Here is a 16,827-nt window from a genome sequence, read left to right as displayed (position 1 = left end):
GTAAGATATTTAACTATGCACTGCTGCCTCGGATCCCATTAGATGAGATAAGCAATATTCAATATGTATCCTTTATTACCTTTCTAAGACATCTAAAGGTTCTAAATTCTGAAACATATCTGGTCCCAAGGGTTTCAATCACAGGTCTTGTGGGCCTATATAAACTCCCACAGAGCATACAAAAAAATAGGAAGTTTCTCAACTATTTTAAGAAGGTAGTTAACCCTGATCTAAAATTTGGCAAAAGAGAATTCTCTCATGAAAGGAAACTACAATCTGATTTCATTTAACTGCAGAAGCAAAAAGCTTAAATGATATTTTTTACTTTTTCAATTTGGTAATAAAAAAAAATATGGTCATTGTTATGAAAAACAATGTGCCTCCCCTAAATTCATATATTAAAGTCCTAACCACCAGCACCTATCTCAGAATGTGACTGTATTTGGAGATAATATTACATTATTAAATATTCAGTGTTCAATAAATCAAAGAAGTAAGTAGGTTAAAATGAGGTCACTAGGGTGGGCCCTGACCCAATACGACTGAGCCAATATCCTTACAAGAGGAGAATTTGGTCACAGATAGGCAGAGAGGAAAGACCATTTGAGGCGTGAGAAGACAGCTGTCTACAAGCTAAGGAAAGAGGCCTCAGAGAAGATCAACTCTGCCAACACCTTGATCTCAGACCTCTAACCTCTAGCATTATGAGAAATAAATTTCTGTTCTTCAGTCCATCCAATCTGTGGTACTCTGCTGTGGCAGCCCTAGCGAACAAATACAGCCATATTTTAATATTCAAGGTTAAATAAGTAGTAGTACAAATTCCACCATCATAAAAGCATCTCCTTTCCTTCCCTCTGGGCACTACTTGCATGAAAATTCCAAGAATCTCTAGGATGCTTACTCCATGCAGATAGAAGTGTTTACTAGCCTTATAAAAATTAAAAAGCCAGAAAGTTGGATCGGTCCACCAGAGGGCCAGGCATTCTGCAGCTATTATTCCCAGACCACACACAGTATCTGTTGTAAGCATGGTACCCAGAAAAGCTTATCAATGGCCAAGTCACCAGCACCAATAGTCCGGCACTCTGGCCACACTGCCACCAGCAGTGGGGTGCTTGAGGTTCACACCACCAAGGCGAGTCCCACAGAAGGCCTCTCTGCATATTACGCCTGTGTATGGTGGTTCATATCATTCACGTCTGAGCTCCCAACATTGAGGCTCCCTCGCACAGCACTTCCCTCACACACTTGGCCATTTTCCCAAGGTGACAGGGTCCGGGATCCAGACTCAGCCATGCACCCCGACATCCTGCCGCACACTCTCAGCTTCTGGCCGTCAGGAGAAAGAGCAGTCCTTCCCTCTCTCGGTCCAAAGCCTGTCCATTCCTGTCTACCATTAGTCATGTTTTTCTAAGGGAAAAATCAGATGTTGTGAAATGAAATGTGACCTTGTGAAATGAGACAATAGCAAACTAAACCATGCCAAGTAAAAAAAGTAGCATTCCATAACTAAGTGGAGGTTATCCTAGGAATGCAAAGATAGTTAGTTATTAGGGGACAGCGTAAAACATCCTATCACTAAATCAAAGGAGAAAAAACAACATATCTTCTTAAGAAATAAGGAAGTGCCTTCAATGTGCATTTCTGATTTGTAACAATAACCACCACCAGGAGAACATCTCATAAACTAGGAATGGAAGGTTGTTCCTTGGTATGGTAACAAATTAAAACCTGTCACCAGGCAAATGTCAATAACTGCTAATTAAAAATAAGTGGTATTCCCACTATCAGAAAATAACAAGAGAAGGCTATTTGTAATCATGGTCATTATTTATTATTTTCTAAAAATGCTACACCTGTGCTGTTCAAAATGACAGCCACAAGCCACATGTGGCTACTGAGTACTTGAGATGTTCTGTAAATGTAAAATATGCACTAGGTTTTGAAGACTTAGTATTTTTTAAAGAGAATGTAAAATATCAAGTTAGTAATATATTGATGTATGTCAAAATAGTATTCTGGATATACTGGGTTAAATAAAAGTATGCTATTGAATCAATTCCACGTTTGTCTTTTTCTTTCTGTTTACCATTGCTACCAGAAAGTTTTAAATTACTTATGTGCCTGATGTCATATTTCTATTGGACAGTGTACTTCTAGGCAATACAATAAGGTAAAAGAAAAAAAAAGTCTTTAACCACAAAAAGTAAGTAGGTGCAATTATTACTGTTTGAGGATTAGATGGCTGTTTAGACAAGAGGCTATTAGACATTTTTAAAAATAACTATTTAAAAATAAATGACTACTTTCTATGCAGCATTAGCTAGTTAGAGAATATAATGGAAAAATAAATCCCAATGTCCACAAAATATATGTTTAAGGATAAATTGTACACAAAATGCAAGATATTTATACAAATAAACAGCTTTGAGTGGCTTCAGCTTCTCCCCTCCCTGCGGCTTAGGAAGGGTCCAAGCTGCCCCCTCAGCACCCAAACACATTCTCACCCATCACTGTGCCAGTCCCTGTACTCATCAGACTGACAGCCTAACAGGGAAAGAATCTGCTTCCAAGCTCATCCAAGTTATTGGAAAAATTCATTTCCTTGTGGTTGTAGGACTGAGGGCCCCAGCTTCTTTCAGGCTAATGGTCGGAGGCTACCCACCGTTTGCAGAGGCCGTGTGAGCTTTCCCAACACAGCACTTCCTTCATCAAGTAAGAAGAGCTTCTGGAGTGAATCTGGTAGCAAGACAGAGTCTCATATAATGCAAGATAATCACAGGAGTGGAACCCCATTACTTTTGCCATATTCATTCGATGAGAAGCAAGTCAGGTTCCACTCACACAAGGGGAACGGGACGCTCCAGGACATGAACCGGAGATGGGGACCATGGAGAGTCACTCAGAGTCTGTCTGCACATGGTGTGTGGATGGGGGACACATGGAAACACAGTAGAAAAGCCATTCCTGTGAAGCAGCAGGCACAGCAGTGTGAGGAACATGCACATTGACTACAGATTCTGCTATAGCAAACCAGAAAAAAGACACAAAAGACTGGGAATTTTGGCAGTGCAATGAGGAGAGTAAGTTTGCCAAATGAACATATTGACCACTTAATTAGTGTTGTTTCTTATTCAGTAAATTCATTGGTATAACTCTGTTGTGAGAGGACCTGTCAACTATTTTAAAGGAGTTGAAGATGTGAGACGGAAAAACAAATAAGCTAGTCTGACGATAATCTTCACAATGTATCGCCTGGGATGTTCTTAGGAGATTTGGCTGGCAAAGGCATCTGACCAGTGAACAGGCACAGTAATCGGCCAAAGAATATTTTGGTTGACTGATTTCCTCCTTTCCCACCAGAAAGAATGGAATTTAATCTTAAAACTTCCGTAATTCAACAAGCAAAAGGCTACATGAAATATAAGATAGATGCTAGGTGCAAAAAAACGATCACAGATCACCAGTTTACCAACAGCCCCCACGAAATGATGTCTAATCAGGGAACACGTGAAGCTTTGGCCTTGATTGCTCCTCCCAGGGCCAGCCTAACCTCCCATCCCTGCACCCACCCTGTGAGAGCTGGCAGAGCCTCCCCAAAGCTGTCAACACGAGGGGGTTACACGGTTTCATCTCAGTCTTCTTACAACCAGAAGCACACCCATGACACTGCCATCTGCTCAGCAATACGGCATCCCAGGAACTGGGATGTTGCTCTGGGAGTGCAAATGGGTCTGGGGCCATTTCTTTGTGACACCTCAGCACTCATCTCCCCTCAAAGAAGGACAGATACACCCTATTTAACAGGGACCCAGCTAGCATGGCTGCAAAATGTTGGTTCTCAATAATTCTGAGACTTCAAGTATATTTGGAACTGACTGAACCCAGTCTGCATGAGCAAGCGCTCTGCAAAGCCAGATTCCATGAAGCAGCTGATGGTGACAAAGGACACTAGTCCTCAGCAGGGGGCACGCCAAGTTCTGTTTGTCCAAAGAAACAAGCATGTAGGGAAATACGGCTCTCCCAAAAAGAAAGGCGGGCAGATTCCCCACTCTGCCCTCCCTTCCCTACCCCATCACAGACAAAGGGGACAGAGTTACAAGAAAAAGCATTTAAGCCAACCAAGGTAGGAGAGGGGTTGGGACCTGGAGGATACTGGATAAAAGTTTTATTTCAGGCTTTGAAGATACATCGTTTGAATATTCTTTGTCCCTTTGTCTTTGTTTATTTATTTTCTGAATACAGGAGTGTTGGGGGCAGCATTATGCCATTCTGCAAAAAAAGAAAGTGTGAGATATTTGAAAAGACAGCCCCAGGTCTCAATGTTAGCTTCTCCTCTTACTCTCTGCTCACCTTTCATTAGAACACTCTCATCCCCTTCAATCTGCTTCCTCGCCTGTTTAGAAGGTAACATTAAAAAGGTATGTAATCTCACAGCCTTATTGCAATGGCCACATCTTGGGAATCAGCATAGCTCTGAAGCATCCTACCCTTAGACTACAGATTTGCAGAGCTGAAGCCAGCCCTTGGTCCATCACACCCATTTTAGCATTCCGCATGCCCGGATTCGAAGCCCTAGTGGGAAAGGGACTTGGCCAAGTTCTCTCTGCCAGAAAGACTTGATGTGGGGCACTGCCTCCTGCCCACACCTGCCAAGCAGCAGAGATAGAACTAAAAAGTAAAAATTCAGCAGTCTTGCCTGGGGCTGAGGAGCCACCCTGCTGGGTATGGGGCTGAAGAGGGCGGGGTTTAGGGCAGGCCCAGGCTGGCTGGGTCCTGAGCTTCACTCCGAGACCCTGACAGGCCACCAGCCCCACCAATGGTGGCTCCAAGCCGACCTACAACCACTCTCGGTCTGTGTGACTGCCAGCTGTCCTCTGCTGCTGCGCATCACAGTGACCCAGCATCCCAGGCTCTCAGACTCTGGCCACATGATCTGAAGGAAACAGATGGTGGCAGAGGGGGCAGAGAGAAGGTTTCAGCAGCTCCCATGCAAATCAGCAGGCTACATCTCCGTCTGGGACAGCCCCGTCTCTCCGTGCACCAGGAAGCTCCATGGACATATTTGTTTATTCCATTTGCCGATATGCAGTTTGCATAATATTGAATCTGGAAAGGACACTGCATCTACTGACAGGAGTTTTCCCAGCTGGAAAAAAAAAAGGAAAAGAAAAAAAGAAACCAGCTTTATGTTTTTTACATTTTGGGGTAAAAATAAAGACACCAACACCTCATGCCAGGCTTTTTGATGGACAGTTCGCTGGGTGGGGAAGGCCACGTCTGAGGTCAGGCCACGCTCCCAGATGCAAAGTATTATTGGATGGCTTTCTCGTAAACACTGTTGGCAGCTCCATGGATGGTGCTTTTGGTAAAAAGGATGTGCTGGAACGAAATGTAGGCCTCCAGCCAAGACACATTTCTTTCTATAAAACGGAAAACATGCACGTGTCAGGATGCAAGGAGCCAAGCCTCTCCAATAGTGGGGGTGTCCTCCTGCTCAGCATCCCCAGAGCATGGGAAGAACCAGGCTGGGCTGGGCTTTGACCTGAGATGCCTGGTAGGGAGCAAAGAGCTGAGAATGGATCCTAGCCCCAGAGCCACTAGCCAGGCTTATATTTTCAGATTGATCTAAACGCTTAGCTAAGAAACAAGTTACAGTGAGGCCCCTCCAAATTTGCAAGAGCAAAGACACAAAGCACAAAGCCAGGTAAGTGGAAGGAAGTGCAGCAGGGGGATCAGAGGCCCCAGACAGGCATTCTTATGAATACTCTCTTCTCACTCAGACCACACTGAGGCCCTTCCCATCACATTCCCTCCTCCTCCCCACCAGCAGGCTCTGGTGAACTGTGCAGAAGCACTGCTTTTCCAAATGCCCCTCTGCACATAGTGTGGCCCCCTGGACCCTCCTACTCAGGACATGGTCCTCAGAGCAGCAGCATCAGTGTCACCTGAGTTTTGGTTAGAAATTCAGTCTCAGCCAGCACCCCAGTTCTGCTGCCTGAGAGTCTGCATGTTTATAAATGCCCGGGTGATTCACAGGCACATTTAAAGTTTGAGAGGTACCGCCCCAGGGGCTTCCTACAACATCCTCAGAATTAGACATGCCTGCCTCCTTCAAGGTCCTGCCAGCTGAGGAGGACAGTCATCAAGGCATAAAATGACAGAGCCCCTCCCTCCCACAGCACCCCCAGGTCACAACCCTGCATTTGGGTGAAGGGCTTTCTGAACTAGAATCCACTGCTCTCAGGACGCCAATTACCACAGCCATTCAACCTCTGCAGTGCGGGGGCATCTGCTCCCACTCACTCCACCCTATGACTGTCCCAGAAGAGGGAAAACCACGGAGCTCAAATCTAGGATGATTTAGGCCCTCAAATGAAAGTTAAAGCAAAGCAGATCCAGAGTTCTTCATTGTGACTTTCTCATCTTTCATCCAGAGACTGGATTTACCTGATCCAGCAACAAAAGATTCAGATCCAATGCAGTCTGGGTGAAATGTAAATTTAAAGGTAGCTGTGTCCCTTGTGGGCTGGGCTGCACAGCCACACTGCAGGAGCACTGGCCCACAGGGACCCAGCTCTGTCTCATCCCTTGCTACTTGCAAAGCTGTTGCTTTTGTCCAATCACTGAATCTGGAGAACATATGAGCTTATTCCCAAGAATATCACCAGGCTCTGCAGATGACTCAACAGCAAACTCCTGCTGGGTGCAAAGTAGCACACCAGCAAGGCTCAGGGGCCGCCCTTAACATCTACTGTGATGTGACACCATGACCCAGCCACCAGTGAGCACTAAGCACAAGGGCATGCCTGCAGTGCCTCTTTGGGAGGAGCAGGAAATGCCACTCCCTCCCGGTTTGGGCCCTGAGACCCGGCCATAAACATGAGTATCTCACTGTGCATAGTGGAGATGACACCTGGAAATGTCTGTTCTGCTACCTTAGCTAGTGCTTAGGATTTATACTGTGTAAAAACAACAGGAACAGAACTTTATTTGCTACAAACGTGCCATAGATGAGTGCTTGGGAGAGCTTTTGTTTGGCATCATACATATAGATTATAAGTTGCAACTTTGGACCATCACATCTACTTATCATTCATCATGCCTGGAAACTAAAGCCCAGGCTGAGAAGGGACTTGGCCAAGTTCATTGTCCAAGTTTTGTTTGCTTTTAAAGGGTTGCAGCAGACATAGGTTACCTGTTTTAATGTTTTTTTTTTCCGGTTAAAACTGCTATAGCAGGTCACACTGTATGCAACTGCATGGCCTTGATTACCATTTTTTCCTTGTGTTAAGGCAGACCCAAAAATGACTTTCTGAGGAAAATCTTGGACTTACCCACAGGTACATTCTGGCTTATCTCCAAAATGGAGATTTCTTTTCAGGCAGGAGTTCTTGCAAGGTGATACAATTTTGACAAGAGTGTGTTAATCTTACTTCCACCTTGGGTGACTGTTAAAACGTAAGGCTCTATACCTACCCACTTCCCTGCAACAGGGAATATTTGCCCTCCTGGTAGTTGTCAGGGAATGTAACCTTGAACTTGGTGTCACTCAAACCTCTCAGGTCCTCTTGGTTGAGAGGAATTGTATTTAGAGAGTATTTCCCAAGGGGGATCGTGTAAGTTAAGATAATACTAGCTACTCTAACAGAAAGATCCCAAATTCTCAGTGGTCTGACACAATAGAATTTGGTTCCTTGGATATGGCCCAGTCCAGTGAAGGTTTTCTGGCTGCGCATCCTTCCACCAGGCCTTGAGTAGCCTACCTGCGGTTCCACCCTCCTCTGGGTCCTTAGAGCCTTCCCCTTTCAGCCAGCAGATGGGGAAAGGGGTCATGAAAGAACAAATGAGCCACTGGCTTACAGATGTTTGTTCATGAAGCCTGAATCTGCTGCTTAGGAGAGCTGGGGAGGGGATGTTGGGGAAGCAAATGACCAGCAGGTGAAAATGTTCCAAGTCCACGTGATGCTGTTGAAGCCTGGCTCACTGAGAACATATGGAAGAGCAGGAGCTCAAACCACAGGAACAGGTATAGCTGAGGATCCATATCCCTGCAACACCAATACATACCCTTAACCCTGAGGAGCGAGGGAGAGTGCCCACTCCGGCCTGCAGCCCAAAGAGGGGCATGTCAGAAAGCCCACCTTTAACTGCAAAGACACCCTAACAACCGCTCCACATGCCCTGCCCAGCCCCACATCACCTTCCTTTTGCCCCTAAACTGTCCAGCCCTTTCCCCGGTGCCCGTGCACCTCCTTCAGCCATGCACGTGCCCTCACCCCTCTTGCTCACAGCTCAGGCCAGCAACCTAGTTCTTCCTATCTTGCACGTATTATACTGATGTCCTCTTGGTCCTCCAATTCCTTAATTATCCAACCCCCAATGACCCTAAGAAATCACCCCGAAGTCCCCAGAGAGGGGCAAAGACCCCCTCACCAAAAGTAGAGGAACTTACAGAAGGATTCTGTAGAAGCCACAAATGTTTCAGTTATATTCATAAGAAACCCATTTGTTCATCTGTGGAGACTTATCCAAAGGGTCCATGGATAGAATTCCAAGAATCAGGGACGTTAGGGATTTGTCTTTATTTGCACTAACCACTAACTGAACTGTAGCATTTCCTTCATTTACAAATGTGGGCAATAACTCACAGTGCTTTAGAAAGGCCTATGATTTGTCAAAAGTAGAAATCAGACACTTTAATATATTATGACTGTTGAAGTTTTCTCAAAATATTATTTATTTCAGATGTATGGCAATTAGAACCATGTAGATCATGCTTTACTGAGTTAAGGAATCGCATATATGACTGCCACATATCTGCTTTATTTACATTTGATAACTGTAGTATCAATAAAATTAGTTTCCTGTGTAATCCTATATATTTTATTTTGTGCATTTAAAACAATTAGTCCTGCCCTAGTTTCAGGCTGCTAATAACAAAATACCTTAGAGTGGGTGGCTCAAACAACATTTATTTCTCACAGTTCCAGAAACAGGGAAGACCAAGATAAAGGCACCAGGCAATTCAGTGTCTGGTGAGGGAACTTTTGCAGACAGCTGCCTTCTTGCTGTATCTTCACATGGCAGAGAGACATCATCTCTCCTGTGCCTCTTCTTGCTGGGGCACTAATCCCATTCCAGACAGTCCCACCCTCATGACCTCATGACCTAATTCCCTCCCTCCTGCAAATACCAGCACATGGGGATCAGGACTTCAACACATGCACTTGGGGGACACAAACGTTCAGCCCATCAAAGCCCATAGAACTCACTAGATGCCAAAGGAGTCTGTGAAAAAGGGGGAAAGATGGTGAAGACCCCCCACCGTGACCCCTAGGAATCACGGCCCCTCCGCAAAGCTTCCTGGGACACTATCAGCCCCAGGATCCTAACCTGAGGCTTTCCAAGCATTTCACAGACAAGTTCTCCTACTGCCTCAAGAGGTGATAAATATCCCCACTCATGTCAAAAGCAGGAAACAGAAAGTTTTATGTGCAGCACAGGGGTGGGGAGCTGGGAGAAGGAACAACTGAGAAGTGAGGAGACCTGGTTTCTGGAGCCCTTGGAGTCCCCGTCTCAGGGAGCGGAGCTGAGCAGCCTACCTGCACCCGTTCTGTGAAGGCCCACCTACACGGTATGCAACAGGGGTGCAGACAAAATCCACCTCTCAGAGGCCCGACCCATCCCAAAGTATGTCTCCAGTCCTGAGGCCCCTGGGTCCAGACCGAGAGAGGGACTCTCTCATCCTGGAAAGGGGAAGAGGCCCTTCGTGAACATAGTCCTACACTGGGTGGGAGAGATTGTCAGCTCCTCAGCTCCCGCCCCTCACGCTAATCACCAAGCGCTCGGGGCTAACTGATTCGTAGGGAAGGACCGTATTGCCGAGCAGGCATTGTTTCTGGGCTTCAGCTGTCTACTTCTCAAGTCGAAATTACTTTGCAGCAACTTTTCTTTCATCCTCTCACCTTCAACTCAAAGTCTGTTTGCATGTTTTCCTTTTGCAGTTCATGGGGGGGACTGAAAAGGGGGAAGAAAAGAAAGGTTACTTGGTCCTTTGAAGAGAGAAATCCTGCTCATGGATTTTCTGCCTTTAATTCATTGGAGAGAAAAGAGCAGTTGAGAGAGCAGGATGGAAAGAGGCCAAGGAAAGGTGCGAGGGGCTTAGATCTGCCCCAACGGGACACAGGGCAGCTGCTCCCGATATCCCAGGGCAGCGGGACCCACAAGCCCTTGGACACTTCCACTTCCAGGCCACACCTTCCTGACCAGAAAACTCTGGGCTATAGATTCTTAAAACAGCCCAGAAGAGGGAAGCATGGGGCTCGGCCAGAAATGCTCTGCCCCGGGTGCTCGCTGCCTCAGGCTCTTTGATCAGAGGAATAAAAGCTGAGAACTAAGAAATCATTCTGAGCACCCGCTGAGGGGAGAGAGCTGATAAACCAGGAAATACTCTTTGTAACATGAGCTTGTATTTCTTCCTTCATCTCTAGGCATGAAGAGGAGAGGCAAAAGATGAGGTCACCAATACTGGGTGATAAATGCTCAGAACTTCTGGGTCAGCTCAAGGGCTCACTAGCCTGTGAAAGAGAAAACACCTGACACCTCTCACAGGGCATGCGCTGAGGTGAAAACACAGACTGGCCGCTGCTCCCCACTGCAGAGCCCTCTGGAAGATACACCTGTCCTGACTGGGTGGAGTTGAGATGTCAACAGGCTGTGAGGCCCACAGGTCAGTGATGGGGGCTCAGTTCAGTTCCGTTTAGAAAAGCAAAACCTTAGCACATAATAAGTACTAGAGGAAACAGGGGCCAAAAGATAAATGGAAGTTGGGATGCCCACAGACCTGTGAACTAGAAAGAGCTAGCTGATAGTGCTATAAAATTTGTATTCACAAGGTCAAGGTGGAGGAGTGGGAATGATTAATTAACTGGGAAAGGTGATGCCCAGGAAGCTGGGTTTTGATGCATAAATAGGAGTTCATCTAGAAAGCATAGGATGAGAGTGATCTTCTATATTGGGAAAAAGAACACACAGACAGGCACAAAGATGTGAAACGTCAAGGTGTGCTCAGAGCTTAGGGTTGGCTTGAGTGTGAGGTCTGGGGAGGCGGGGAGTTGTAGTTGGTCATCTTAGGATGAGGTCACAGAAAACCTAAGCCCCACCAAGCTTGGTTTGCTGGGGATTGTATCCTGGTGGAGTGATTTTAAAAGAGTAACATGTCAGAAGTGTGTGAGTGTGTTACACATGCACATTCTGGCAGGAGGGTGAATCAGAGTGGTATGCAATAGAGCAGTTTCCCCTTTGTACATGCTGGTTTTAAGGCATCTCCAGAGAGACGTGCAGGGAGCAATGGAATACACGTTTCAGCAGCACAGGAGGAGAATCTGTGCTGGAAATGCTGACTGGGGAGCTGCCAGGCCGATGGAGGCAGCTGAACTCATGATGAGGAAGAAACAAACATGAGGCCACAACTGCTGGACCCGGGCTCAGCCAAATGGTTCCCTGCTTTAGACATTCTTGGAATGTCAGACTTGAAGGGCTCAAAGAGGTTACCTTGAGCCCTCATTTAGCAGATGAGGATGCTTCAGGCTGGTGGTAGCTATGGCCCTAGCTCTCTGGCCACCTGACTCCCATGCCTACACCAGCCCCCCGACCTGCCTGCTACAGAAGCTACAATGGGCCAGAGGTGAGAGGGGGAAAAGGGAGACATAAGGGATGAGATGACAAAGGTCGGATTTAAAGGGAGTCTATCTAGGGCCAAAAAAGATGAGGTGGAGACAAAGGACATCAAGCAGACCCCAGTCAGGCAGTAAGAGAAGGCTGTGCGTCCCCACTTTGGGGCCTCGAGACCCCTTTTCTCCTCCGAGTGAACTCTCCACCCATTTCTTTCATGAAGCCATCCCACCAAGCAGAGACCAAAGCGACCTCCCCTTCACTGAACTGTACTGGCACTTCTTACCCAGTGCTGCTCACATTTAGCCATAAATTGGCACCTTTTGTGGGCGTGTCTCTCCCCGTGCTCCTGACAGTGCACAGTGGGTTGAGGGCATTGTATGAGGCTCTGGAACTGAGCACAGCCAGCCCGCCACGGAGCAGGGCTCCCTAAACAGGAGCTGGGGGAGGTCGGTGCTCACTGGGAGGACACAAGAGAGTAAGGCCTGCAGACCCAGATCCTGTGAATGAAAACGATGAGCAGACAGACCAGGAAAACGAGAGCAGAGCCTGAGACCAACAAGCCAGGGCTGCCATCTCTCAGGAGACCTCGCGTGGCCCCCCTGCTCGAGTCACAGTCTGAAGAAAACACAGGGATCTGACACCAATCACACCAGTTCTGGCAGAGGCAGGACACGATGATCTCACAGATATTTTCCAGCCTTCATGTCTATTATCCCCAAACAGAATGACATGTGCTTCCAAGCAGCTGCTCTCTGGTTATGAGCACTGCAATTAAGCACAAAGTACACCCCCACCTCAGTCTGCACAGAGAGGGTGGAGAAGCCGCCATGGCACAGCGAAGCTGCCAAGCTGAGTCTGTGCAGGGCACCAGGCTCAGTCGCTGCTCCCAAACTCAGCTGTCCCAGGGAAGCCTCTGCAAGCTCTCATTTAGGCTCCACTCCAGACCAGGGAGTCAAGGAGGGGGCAGTGGCCTAGGAGGAGTGGTGCCAGGATTCTAGCCTCTGTCCTGTCACTAAATGGGGGTGTCTTCCCATCTCGAATCTCCACTTTTTCATCTGGCCTCCCCACCTGGCTACTGTCCATTACATGAGGCTGGGACCCCTTTGGCGCCCTCCCAACCGAGCCATCGAGAGACCTCAGCAGCTGCTCCCCAAACAGCAGCCATGGCACTGGTATGCACTGGTACCTCAGGACTCCAGGGGCCCCCACAGTCCAAGTCTGCCCAAGGTTGCTCTGGGAATATGCGTTTGAATCCCACCAGGCGTGTCCAGTGAGCTTGGAATCACAGCAAGACTTCCCCCCACCAGACTCAGTGTGGGCCACGCTGGGGACAGTTGTGACGGGGACCGAGCACTGGGTCATGCTCCCAGTGCTAAAGGTCCCTACCGGGCTGCAACCAGCCAAGGGACCCAGAGCAGCCAGATCCTCAAAATGGTCCCTGGTGCCCCAGCCTCCCCAAACTGTACCTGTTGGTTTCCGGGGACTCAGACCTGCCTGGGGCTGCTTAGTTGAACTGCAACTAGACAGCACACTGAAGGCCCCAAACCCCTTCCTGGCTAGACTCCCAGGAACAGATCCTGGGCATTTCCTCTAGCCTTGAACTGACCCTAGGGTGCCTGATTTGGGCTGGCCAAGTCCAGGCCAAATCCAGGGAAAGCAGATGATGGGAAGACAGAGTAGTAGCACGAGATTCAACATCTGGAGAAAGTCCCCAGGTGATCGCCAACCCCCTTCCTGGAAAGCTGCCCATGGAAAGTGTGCAGAGCAGTGAAATATATGGTCCACCCAGACCCAGAAAACATCCTCCTGTAGGGACAGGGAGCTCAGGCCCCAAGTCCTGTGGTCCTTCCGCCCTCCCTTCACTCCGCCCATCCCCTCTCTTCCCCACAGTCACTGCCCCAGACTGCAGACGCCCTCTCACTCCAGAGGCAACCCTCCTGCACCGGCCAGCGGGACTGTTACCCGGGCCTCTTCCAGTCCCTAGCTGCTGACCACGCAGAGCTCCCCACGCCAGGCAAGCTCGGCTAGCCTGCTCCTCACTGGACCTCCAGTTTCCTCCTCATTCCTCACGCACAGGCCGCTCCCCAGCCAGCAGGAGGTTCTTGCGTCCTCCTTTCATCCTCCCTAAATTCCCTGTGAGACCACTTCCCCAACACCTCCCCAGGACACTTGCTCTGCCCCAGCTGCTGGCTCCCCCAGCCGGGTCCCTCTGGGTCCCGGGGACTCTGCCTCTTGGCCCTCTCACATCGTCCACTCACTTCCCCCTCTACCCGCAGCCCCTCCACCAGGAGAGGCTGTTTAAAGGGCTATGCCAAGAGAGAGGATCTTGTCATCCTTTTACTATTGCTCAAGGGGCGCTGCTGCTCTCGGACCACAGTTGGCCACCCAGGGAACGCTGCTGCATTCTGTCTGATTTTTCTCCATTGACCTTCCCACCTTCTGACACGATGTTTACTTACTTAATGTGTTTATTTGTGTCTGTCTCCCTACCCCCCAAAGAAATGGCTCCACAGAAGGAGCATGCTCATCTGTTTTTGTTCACACCTCTATTCCTTGTGCAGAGCAGCATCTGGCCCATGGCAGGCACTCTGTAAACACCTGTGGAAGGGATGAATGAATGACTGCTTTCCTAGGCACCAGCCATGCAACATCCCTGTGTAGGCAGATGCTTTCCATGTGAAACTTTGGGAGAAGGCCGAGCTAGGTGGAAAGACCCTCCTGGCCTGGGGTCAGGCCGCCTGAGACCTGGCATGATGAACTGTCCCTATGACCTCTGTCTCCTCGTTTATAAATTAGGGGGCTGAGTGGTGCCCGGTTGCCAAGTCTGTCCAGGACTCCCACCCTTGTCAGCTGGCCGCCTGCTGCCCACTCACCAGTATCCTGAAGGTCTCTCCCATAAACTGCCTGCAGGCCCTTCCCAAGCCCTTGGAGCCCAGCAGGCTCTAATTAGGAGCCGCTCTTATCATTCTTATAATTTATTTCTCTCTGGTCAACATCCCTTCAGTTGCTCAGTCACAGCACACATAGGAAAGGCTACTTCTAGAACAGAGGAGGCAGCCAGCCAGCTGAGGGCAGGAGCTCTGGCTGCCTGACTGCCTGAGGGCTGGAACTTTTCTCCAGTTCCTCCCAGAGAGACTCCCTGTTCCCATTTCCTGCCCCTGCCCCTCTCCTGGGCCACACTTGCCTTAATACCCATTGGTCTCCCTTCTTGCCCAGGCCAGAGTCGCCAGCCTGCTCCACCTGTGCCCCGGAGGAGGGACTTCAAACAAGGCCCCGGCCCCAGGGGGATCTGCCCTCACAGAAGTCCAGGGAGAGCTGAAAGGGCCCTGCTACTTGCCTGTCTGTCCATGTCTTCCCACAGGACACAGATATCCCACCTAGGGGACTGGGTTATCTTTTATCTAATTTTTACCTGTATTATTCTTTTCATCTCAACTTGCTATTTCTACTGTGGGAATCCAGTGTACTTGCCAGATCACACTGAAACTTTCTCTCAATGATCACCGCTCCTGGAGGTATAGCCCTCCCCACAGGGTCTCTGAGCGGTTGGGACCAGGGCTGAGGCCTCCAGGGCCAGAGGGGAGGATCTGACTTGGTGAGAGGATCAGGGCTGGGGGGCATCTCACCAGGATGGAAGGTTGGGGCAGAGCTCCTTTCCACTTGGAAGATCCTTGACTCAGACGGCAGCAGCCTGCAGGCAAGCCCATGCTGGAGTCAAAGGACAACCCTGCAGGGTAGCTCACGCATTCGCTGGAGACAGGGACATGGTGTCGGGACCAAGAGGCAGCTTGGGGAGAGGGTTAGTGTGAGCCAAGCGGGGGACCACAGGCTCTAGCCCAGACCACCCAGGTCTCAACCTGGCTATACCACCACCCGATGGCTAGGTAGCTGGGCAAGTTTCCTAACATCTCTCCCCAACTTTAGATGAGAATAGTTAGAGTACCTCACGGGCTTGCTGTGACAATTAAATGACTAAACATGAGTAACGACAGGCCAGTGCCTGGGACAAAATAAGCACAGGAGGAGCACTGGCTATTGTTATTAGTATATATTCTTCTCAAGCACTGTTGTCCCACCGGAGCCATCATCACCAAAGACATCCCAAATTATCAACACTTGAGCATCAACACAAGTCCTCAGGGCTCCTCTTCTAGACTGAATGCATCCCTGAGCCCCTCCTCTGTAGAAATTCTGCAGCCAGGGCAGCAGAGCCCCCGACTCTGTCTGAGATCCCCAATATCCTGCCTGTGAGAAATTGCAAGGTAGCCCTTCATCGGAAGAAATCAATCAACCCCAAGGAAGAAGACACGGCCGCTGGAGGGCATGAGGACAATGCCGCGAAGTTAGAGGACAGCAGATCTGGGAGGAGACCAGGGTGGCTCTGGCTCCCCAGCGGGCATGCAAAGCCCTTCCCTGGATCCCTGGGTGCTGCTCTGAGAGTCCATTTCCTCCCTGCCCTCTCTTTGCCATCCTTCCTCCTCTCTGGACGCTGAGGTTAGAGCCCTGCACCCTGGAGCACCAGCAGTCTGCCCAGGCAACTCAAGAACCTGCTTCTTCTGGGGAAGACCCACAACCCATCTCTTCCCCCTAGTCCAGACATTATTTCAACTGCCAAAAAAAATTCATGCAAATTGGGGCCAAATGGAAAATCTGTTCATCACTTCTTCTGCTGCCTCAGGTCCCTTGTTGGGGATTTTTTAAACGGCTCTGCTCATCTGAAGCCAAGGAAGAGAGAGGAGACACATGGAGTCATGCATTTTTACAGAGATTCTTAAGAACTGTCCTTGTGGAAACCCCCTCTGCCCATCCATGTTGCGGTGGGCAAGTCTCGCTCCATGACTTTCTCTTACTAAAGGCATTTCTCCCTGCACCTGACAGCCTGGGCATGTTTCTGTGGGGACTTGCCTGCACATGGCCTTCAGGAGAGATGTTTCTCACACAACTGGCTCAGAATAATCCAAGGCATGCTTACCAGAAAGACAGTCTTTCTGCTGCACAACAGTATGCAAGAGCATCAGTTTTAACAAGACAATGCCCACCCGTAGAAGGACTTCTTATAGTTGAAAACCAACTCCACCCAAGAAGTGAAAAAACTGGGAGTGAGCCCAGCTCCATCCAACACACTTGTGTGTCTGCATCAAAGGT

Source organism: Manis javanica, chromosome 1, assembly GCF_040802235.1.
Source record: "Manis javanica isolate MJ-LG chromosome 1, MJ_LKY, whole genome shotgun sequence".
NCBI classification, from domain to species: Eukaryota; Metazoa; Chordata; class Mammalia; order Pholidota; family Manidae; genus Manis; species Manis javanica.
The sequence above is the reverse complement of the archived record's forward strand: the minus strand, read 5'-3'. Positions refer to the sequence as shown.